This window comes from Littorina saxatilis, linkage group LG8 (genome assembly GCF_037325665.1).
Source record: "Littorina saxatilis isolate snail1 linkage group LG8, US_GU_Lsax_2.0, whole genome shotgun sequence".
Classification (NCBI taxonomy): Eukaryota; Metazoa; Mollusca; class Gastropoda; order Littorinimorpha; family Littorinidae; genus Littorina; species Littorina saxatilis.
In genome coordinates, this window is record NC_090252.1 from 48,188,083 (window position 1) to 48,197,903 (window position 9,821).

General features: G+C 38.9%; 1 long non-coding RNA gene across 1 annotated transcript; it reads right to left on the bottom strand.

The window, feature by feature from the left end:
- Positions 1-3,941: 3,941 nt before the first annotated feature.
- Positions 3,942-9,617, bottom strand: LOC138973723 (uncharacterized). Its single transcript, XR_011458116.1, has 3 exons — positions 9,097-9,617; positions 8,342-8,396; positions 3,942-4,081 (listed from the first exon to the last, which is right to left on the bottom strand). It is a non-coding gene; the product is annotated as an uncharacterized lncRNA (long non-coding RNA).
- Between the last annotated feature and the right edge of the window lie 204 nt (positions 9,618-9,821).

A 9,821-nucleotide genomic window follows, 5' to 3' on the forward strand; every position in this document is an offset into this window, starting at 1 on the left:
ACATCTATACATTTTGTACGCAAAGTAGATTGATACTTGACACAATCACACAGACATACGTGGGCTATGGGGCAACCCTACCCCCTAAATTTGAAAACGGGGTCAATTTCTTAACTGCATGCATTCAGCAAAACAATCCCTAAAAATTATTTTTTTTCACAAATGAACTTATGACTTTAGAAAAGCATTCAAAAATGCATATATACAACGCTTTTTCTTTGGTCCCAATTCAAGGGGGTGTGCTATTCTCAGGTAACACTGTGAACGCTCAAATGAGACTTGGTCACATTTAAAAAAAAGTAATCCCCCCTGTTGTTCATGGTTGGTTGGTGGGATTTTTTTTTATCTGAGCCATTGGCAAGCATGAAATGTCATCAACATTAGGAAAGACATAGTATCTCCCATTGTCTTTTGCGCGCAAACACTTCACACAGATCTCCTCTCGATCTGGCCCATCGGGGAAATGGGTTGACTTGGGGATGATCACCGCCCTGTATCTCTCCACCTTTCCATCCATGCTGACAAAGTCAGCGGTCACAAAGTCCCCAACTTGAATGTCTCACTGTGGGACAAAGAGCCTGGTTTTCACGACTGGCACCACATGGTTGGCTGACCACGCGGCATCCAGTGACGTGTTGTGGGTAGACGTCCATTGGACATTATTGGGAACGACGTCGCTAGATCATCTGGTTTGCATACTTTGTTCATGTACAACATTTAGTCAAGCTGTCGAACTAACAGAATGAAACTGAACTCACTGCATTTTTACAGCAAGAGCATATACTCGTAGCATCGTCAGTTCACTGCTCGATGCAAAGGCAGTGAAATTGACAAGAAGAGCGGGGTAGTAGTTGCGCTGAGAAGGATAGCACGCTTTTCTTTATCTCAATTCTTTTTAACTTTCTGAGCGTGTTTTTAATCCAAACATATCACATCTATATGTTTTTGGAATCAGGAACCCACAAGGAATAAGATGAAATTGTTTTTAAATCGATTTCGGAAATTTTGTTTTAATAATAATTTTTATATTTTTAATTTTCAGAGCTTGTTTTTAATCCGAATATAACATATTTATATGTTTTTGGAATCAGAAAATGATGAAGAATAAGATAAACGTAAATTTGGATCGTTTTAAAAACAAATTATTTTTTTTTACAATTTTCAGGTTTTCAATGACCAAAGTTATTAACTAATGTTTAAGCCACCAAATTGAAATGCAATACCGAAGTCCGGCCTTCGTCAGAGATTGCTTGGCCAAAATTTCAATCAATTTGATTGAAAAATGAGGGTGTGACAGTGCCGCCTCAACTTTTACAAAAAGCCGGATATGACGTCATCAAAGGTATTTATCGAAACAAATAAAAAAAATATCCGGGGATATCATTCCCAGGAACTCTCATGTCAAATTTCATAAAGATCGGTCCAGTAGTTTGGTCTGAATCGCTCTACACACACACACACGCACAGACAGACACACACACATACACTGCACGACCCTCGTCTCGATTCCCCCTCTACGTTAAAACATTTAGTCAAAACTTGACTAAATGTAAAAATAAAAAAAAAATAAAAAAAAAGGGATAGCGGCGAAACGGGATTGCGCCAAAATGGGATGCGGTAGTAAGATGACGCTTGGCTTGTGAAATGTCGCCAAAATGGGACGGCGGCAAAACGGGATTGCACGTAAATGGGATATTGCGCGAATTATAAACGAAGGAGTAGGCCCTAAGTTTCTCGTACGAGATGTTTACTGGGAGTAAATATTTGGGGAGTAAAAATTTAGTTCCTTGTGGAGTTCTTTTTTCGTACAAGATTTTTACTGGAAGTTTACTCCGGAGTCAATTTTTCGTGGAGTAAAAATTTCGTGTTACACCGGTTCATGACCGTTGTGGTAACGAGCGCACATTGCTGTCTCCATATTGTGTTCCTACGAATCGAAAGTACGATCGCCAAGCCCTTCAATCTGTCATTGAAGGCAACGTTCGATATTTCCGTCTGTCAGCGTCGCCAACGTTCGACAGATTGTACTACTGTTACTCACAAACTTTCAATTTACACAATGAAATGCCAATAACATGCAAACACAACAATGGGAGACGAAGGGAAAACCTACTAGCGATTGAAATTATGCAAACGAACTCACAAATCCCTCACTTTCCGAATGCAAACGCTGCAAATCCGTATGCGTGCGTCGCTGTGTCGAACGTTGGGTTGACGAACGTTGCTGACAGACGCAACAAAACTTGATCAAAAGGCACTAAAAACGATTAAATGTTTTACTCACTGGGTATCGCATTCCTCTTTTTCTTCCTGCAGACGATATGAAGCGGTTGAAACGTCGTTTCCGATGAAAGGCTCGGTTATTTCCGTTAAAAACGAAGTTTGCCGAACGTGTGATTCAGTCTACAGACACCGGTCGGATCACAACAAAAATGTTAATTCTTTGCGATTTTGTGATACTGTTGATGATACACCTGCTTTCCAGTGAAGAACATCAATAAAATGATGTTCACAAGCAAGAATAACAGACAAAAGCACGCGATGTGTAAAATTAGGCTTTGCTTTTCAAACAAAGCACGTGTTTTTTTTACTGACAGACACTTTCGGTTGCGATTGAAAATTTTTCCAGAAACGGTTTTATGCTCCCATTTGATATTTTTTCCCTATTTTATCTAGTCAGAGACTAACCTTGTGTATTAATTGAATTAATAACCCCATTATCATAATTTTGTGTGTTATTTTCGTGTCTGCTTGAATCACACTTTGAGATGGGGTCATGTGACAGAAGGAAATGGTGTCTGTCAGGATTCACACGTTCGCTTCGAAAAACTCGCTCAAATAATTGCTCAAACACAAACATTTTAGCTTTTATTTATTTTTTTGTATTGCAAATACCATACTTACTCATGCCAAGCAGAAAAAATGATGAAAATCAACACAGTAAGCAAGTAATTTGAAGGCAAAGTTTACACACATCAAAGAGTCTGATTACCGTGAAACCTGCCTCAGCATCGTCTCCACCGGTCAGAAGAGGCAGGGCAGGGCCAGCAGGTGCGGCAGTGTTACATTGTTTGTCAGCGCAATCGGGGACACAGAGAGTCCGCATGCGGACAGCAACTCAAGAAGCTGCCGCCAAGAGTTATCGGAAAGAAAGATCCAGTCTCTTAGTCTTACAGTGAGTTTGTGTTGTTACAAATGTAATGGTTTGAAGTTTTCTTCTCTCTGTTATTGCTTGGGTGCTTATGTAAATGCGTGTGTGTGTTTGTGTGTGTGCATATGAGAGAGAGAGAGAGATAGAGAGAGAGAGAGAGAGAGAGAGAGAGAGAGAGAGAGAGAGAGAGAGAGAGAGAGAGAGAGAGAGAGAGAGAGAGAGAGAGAGAAAGCGTGCGAGAGAGAGAGATAAAGAAAGAGAGAGAGTGGTGACACACTATACTTCCGTTTGCTGTTTAAAAGGATACTTACAAAATCGACAATCCCATCAATCAGTCAAGACACAATTTATTAACAAAAGAATTTTAATTATATACCAACTATTTAATGCATACACTCTTACATATGTATACATCTGAATGCATAAAGCACACACACAAACATGTACAAAGTAATCCCCCCCCCCCCCCAAAAAAAAAAAAAATATGCTGATAACTCATGAATTACTTCTACAACTTACTTCAAATTTGGTGTACATTGGCCTGAGATATGGGATGATAATTCCACAAAGTTTCATGAATGCCGGTCAAGTGCGCATGGCTTATAATTATATCTACATGCCACTTGTTTCATAATACTACATCTATTAAAACAGATAAAATGGATACAAATTTGAATGCATTACATTATTTCATGACAATAGGACTTTTAACTGTGTTGGTCAGAACATGATTAACGAGATGACCGCGGGGGAGCTGGTCCTGTCCATTGCTGAGCGGCTCCCATCCCCGGTTTTGGGCATGGCCTGCAACCTTAACAGAGGATCCTTCCCAGAGGAGCCTACTTCAAGTGCAGCCACATGTCCTTCCAGGTGTGTTTGTCACCACTACCAAGATAGGGGAAGGGAGGTTGATAACCACCCGTCAAAGACCTGTAATTACAAAAATAGTACTTAAAAATCTGAAACAGTTTCAAAAATGTTAGCACACTGCTGTTAATCGCCATACGTTATACATGACTCGACTATGATGTGCCGTAATTATGCATTTAAATTATGATGAAAAAACAACAACCTGAAAAGTGATGGGCGTGTCCGGATAGGGCGGATAATCGTTATATGAAATCTTTAGAAATGTGTCCTGTTTCAGTTATTAATCTTTAAATGTTATAACAACATCCTGGAAATTCAGTAGAAATGGCCCAGTCAGGCTGATTTTTTGGCAACTACAGGGTGACCTTAAAAAAATGCAACCCTCAAAAATGCTAATAACTTCTACATCTGTTGACCGAATCACTTTATATTTGGGGGACATAAACTTCAGCCTATCCATGACCCTTCCACATCTTGGCAACTTTTTTTGAAATAGCACAAAAGTCTGACCATTTGATCTACAAAATTGCCCCTTTGTGAAAGTGTCACGGTAGCTGAAGTTTATGTCCCCCAAATATAATGTGATTCGGTCAACAGATGTAGAAGTTATTAGCATTTTTGAGGGTTGCATTTTTGGGGGGTCACCCTGTCACCCAGTCTTCTTCAAAATGGAAAAACAACACTGCTAGGCACAACAGCTGAACCAAATCAATTTGTGTGGGCAAAAAATGAGTTGTTCTTCAATTTGAGATAATAAAACAACAAACAGGGTCACTCTTGCTCACACAATCAAATCTGCATCCAAATCAGTATGTGTTGTTCACATATCTTGTCTAACATGGACGCTATGGCAGGCTGAGCGGTGTAGGTGTCAATACTCTCAGCAGGCATAAAAGGCAGTTTTTGAAGCCATTTTAGCGGGTAATAAGACAAAGAATGGTACATTTGAGTAACTCGCAAACGCATTGCCTTCAAACTTGTCGTAAAGTACACACGAAATCTCAAGTCATGTGAGGTATTAGTTCTGCTGTTATGCGACATCCCAAAAAGAGTTTTAAAAATAAGGATCTACCCTCTCCGATTGAACAGAATTTTTTTTTAGAATTAGCATGCATTTAGAAAAATGAAAGCTTCAATTTACCCTTAAATTTAATACAGTTTCACCAATGGCTGTTCAAAGCGCACTTGTTTAAACGCACACACACATTTTTGGAAAATGCTTTTTCAAGAGCCATTGATCAGTTAAGCGTGTCGGCAGTGAGCTTTGCTATGCGTAGGCCGACATTTGCGCTCAGCGCTCTGAATGAGTCAACTTTAAAAAACTACTTTCGCGTTGAAATCCTCATACCACCCATGTCTGATAAAATATGTACATGAAATTTGAGTATGTGGCGCATCTGTCATTGTTCTTGAAGATTTCAACAAATAAAATTTGTTCAATGATTCAGCAAAAACCTATCGTCAATTTAAGAACTGTTTCTGACATGACAAATAACAGCAGACCTAATGTCTCAAATTACTTGAAATTCCGAAAGTACTTTACAACATGTGTTAGCACAACTTTCCGAAAGTTTGAAGGCAATGCGTTAGCGAGTTACTCAAATGTACCATTTTTTGTCTCATTACCCGCTAAAACGTCTTCAAAAACTGCCTTTTATGCCTGCTGAGAGGATTGACACCTACACCGCTCAGCATGCCATAGCGTCCATGTTAGACAAGATATGTGAACAAAACTTACTGATTTGAATGCAAATTTGATTGTTTTGTCTAAGAACATGCTAAACATGTTTTGTTTTAGCAGTTCTGATTTGTTGTCAATTTTAACGCGGGAACCTTCATTTTGCGAATTTGATTTGGGGGTGTGTGTGTGTTGTAGGTTTCACTGTATCGACAATACGTCATGTAAACTCAATCTGTTTTCTGAATAAGTTAGGGGCATAAAAGGCCTTTCCAGTCATATAATTGGTTTTACGATAAACGGCCTCATCATAAAGATCTGCCCTCAAACGCATCTGTAAAGGTTTTTTTATGACGAGTAGTGTAGAACAATCACCATCTTACACATCTGATCGCAAGATTATGCATTCCCGAAAAATTCTGCTATGTCTCCGGCGCATCAGTATCTGTCCGAAGGGTTTGAAAACAAATAATTACAACACACACACACACCCCTCCCAACCTCCACCACCACCCAAGAAAAAAAAAGAAGAAAAGAATAAATACATTGATAAATACAAGAATGAAAGAATTAATTTACTTTTTTTTTCAATTGTTTTTTATAACAAATCTATTGCTTCTAGGTCATCATTATCAGGCCGATGATTAAACCAAAGCTTAGTCACGGAAATGCATATATGGACTAACAATGACGTGTTTTTTTCTTGCAGGACAATGGCTTGGACATGACTTCATCCTGAATCGGCAGAGCAGCGATGTATTCTTATATGGATGCCATGGACGTCTTCCACCTAGCGGGCACACAGATGGTTCACAAATCTACACACTTGTATATTGCATACCTACCCCGTCACTCTTAACCATTGCTCCTTCAGTTCTGTAGTAAAACATAACATAAAGCGATCATTTCTGAAAATATTGCAAGACATTAGCTTCTTTACTTCTGCAGCTGCATCAAAACACACACACACACACACACACACACACACACACTCACACACACACACACTTAATACCGATGCCACATTTCAAGTAATCGGGCTGCAGGTATATTTGTCTTCTAAAGTCCACAATCAGAATGGCAGGAGCTATTGGAAAAAAAGGTTTTCTTTTTTACATTTTACGGTAATTACATTTTTGTCTTTGATCTTCAGGCTTCCATAACAGTTCTCTAAATGTATTGAGAATACGCCTGAAACGTTACATGAACCAAAACAACAACAACCGAAAAACAAACGCTGTGCATAGGGAACACAAATATCAATGATCTTTCTTTATTTGGTGTTTAACGTCGTTTTCAACCACGAAGGTTATATCGCGACGGGATATCAATGATAATTTAGCAGGGAGTATCAGCCGGGACATTATTTATTATTCTGAATAGATCAACATTCATATATGCATCAAGTGTACTAATTGATCTTGCTAAATAGTTGTATTTGTTTGTGACTGATGCACTTTTTTTTCACTTTGCACATGTATCACGTAAGAAAAATCAAGGGAGGTAATTTTGCTCGGATTAGATGGTTCCCTCCCCTGATAACAAAAGCACACAAATTAATTTTTCCCCCCTTCTCGTATGTGTTATTCAAACGTTTTGTTGGTTTTTGTTGAATATTGATGTGAAAGGTTCAGTCCTTCCCGAGTAAACTATTCGATTTACAGTCTCAGAACAGACCAGGCCTGAAAAGACCTAAACACATCAACTAATCAGCCTGGGTGCAGTTTGTGATTGTTTTTTATTGACTGATTTGTGAACGAATACAAGCAGGAATCTGTGATGATAACACATCAAAATAAATTATCACTTTGCGCATGAAGCAGCCAGGTTGTCGAATCTAAGTCTTTGTTCATGTACAATCTTGTCTAAATCTGAGATGGTGAGCCAAAAGTTTTCATGGGAACGACTGTGCCTTTCTGTGTCTCTCAATTTTTACACCACTTGCTACTCATGATTGCATGACACTAAGAACAGGCAAGATGTGGATATCGTGGTTTTAATGATACATTCGGACATACAAATGGTTACCGTTGTTTTCTTAGATACGTGTGATCTCTCTTTTTCCCCTGGTCCTTTCTTTTTGATGTTATTTAGCCTGAAGTTTGTTGCAACTATTGGTCCGCTTGCATTTGTTGTTATAGTAATTGTGGATATGCTATTTAATTTGTCTGTGTTGCCTAATTATGTTGTCACTGTCAGCTTGATGAATAAAGGCTATGAGAAAAAAAAAATGTTGCCCTTCACCATTAGCAAAATATGCAGCTAGCTGCATATACTAAATATTTCTGATACCTTGACCAAATACGATGTTTATTTTTGCGTGTTCTCGTTTTTTCAGAGCGAACACACACACACACACACACACACACACACACACACACACACACACACACACACACACACACACACACACACACAGAGTCTCTCTCTCTCTCTCAGTCTCTCTCTCTCTCTCTCTCTCTCCCACCCACACACACACACACACGTACACGTATACACACACACACAGTTTCAATGTTAAAAACTTGAAACACGTATCCCTGTAGCATCGATGAAGGTTGTATGCAGGAACATCATAAAAGCTTGCTTACAAACGGACTCGCTGTCTTCGAATAAAACAGCTTTCGAATAAAATAGCTTACCGTTGGATCTTTGCTCAAACTGCGGCTTTCTTGTCCACATTCCTGGCGCACAGATCTGCAATGTGCAACGTTACTGTTGAATACACACACTTTATGTTGAAGTCACAGGGCACAGACAGACAACCCCCCCCCCCCCCTTACACACACACGCGCGCGCGCGCGACTGCGTGAAGATGCACGTCACCTTATCATTTAGTCACACAATGTAAAAACGTGGTGGTTAAAACTGAATAGTATCATGAATCTCTGAAGAGAATCTTTTTTTTTTCCAACAGTCGTTCGTGTGAGGCACACGCAGACGGAATGTTGCTGAAGCCATACCGTAAAAACTAAGAACAGATCTATAGATTCTAAAACAAATGTGACATTTTAGTTCTATTCATCTGGATGAGCTTGATCTGTCCGAAGTAGAATCGGCCACTGAAAATGCAACTCCCCTCCCCCCCCCCCCTCCCTTTCCCACAACACACACCACGACACGACACTAGCTGAGAAAAGGAAAACGTGTGGAGGAATACATAATGTAAAAACCAGATCTAAAAGTAAGCCCGGTTTACGATTTCAAACCGCCTTTGAGTATGAAATGTTCGGACGCGCCCTTTCAGCCTACAGTGAAATGGTAATGTACACGTACAAGCTTTGTTTCAGAACTGTGAAACGTAATAACTAGGTTTGAAAATTGAATTCAAATATACAAGTAAAGTTAATGGAAGATCAAAGTAAAGGTTGGGTGTAATGTCAAAAAGTATACTTACATTCCGTTTCAGCATGCTCTTTCACAGGAAAAACTCCCAGGGCTTTGTCCTGCTTGCGATTTTGCCAAAAGTACTTTGAACACACCCCCGACGTAACTTTCAATGAGCATCATAGTGTTTTTGCCACTTGCCGGTTGAATTTGGCGCCTAATTCCAACTTCGCTGCATCTCAGGGTTGTTTCTGGTCCCCCAAATGTACACATTCAGACCTATGCCGCCCTGATCGATCACAATTTTGCTTTTTACGTAACTGGCGCAAGATGGCAGACATCTTTGGACCGTAAATGACTCTTTGCGCATGCGCCGCTAATAATTTGATTGGTCGATATTTTTAGGTAAAGCACATGGTCTCAGAAAACAGAAAAGTAAACATTGGAAGCGTGAGTCACGCTCCCAAAAAATAAAAACTTTGTTTACATATAAAAAAAATTCTGTAACTTTTTGCCCCATGGTTCATTCATCATCTGAAATAACTTTTTAGCGAAATCTAACCATAAGATTATTGGAAAAAAGTCAAAATGTAGACGATCACCTTTAATTTTGATAATAATTTTTATATATTTAATTTTCAGAGCTTGTTTTTAATCCGAATATAACATATTTATATGTTTTTGGAATCAGCAAATGATAGAGAATAAGATAAACATAAATTTGGATCGTTTTATAAATTTTTATTTTTTTTTACAATTTTCAGATTTTTAATGACCAAAGTCATTAATTAATTT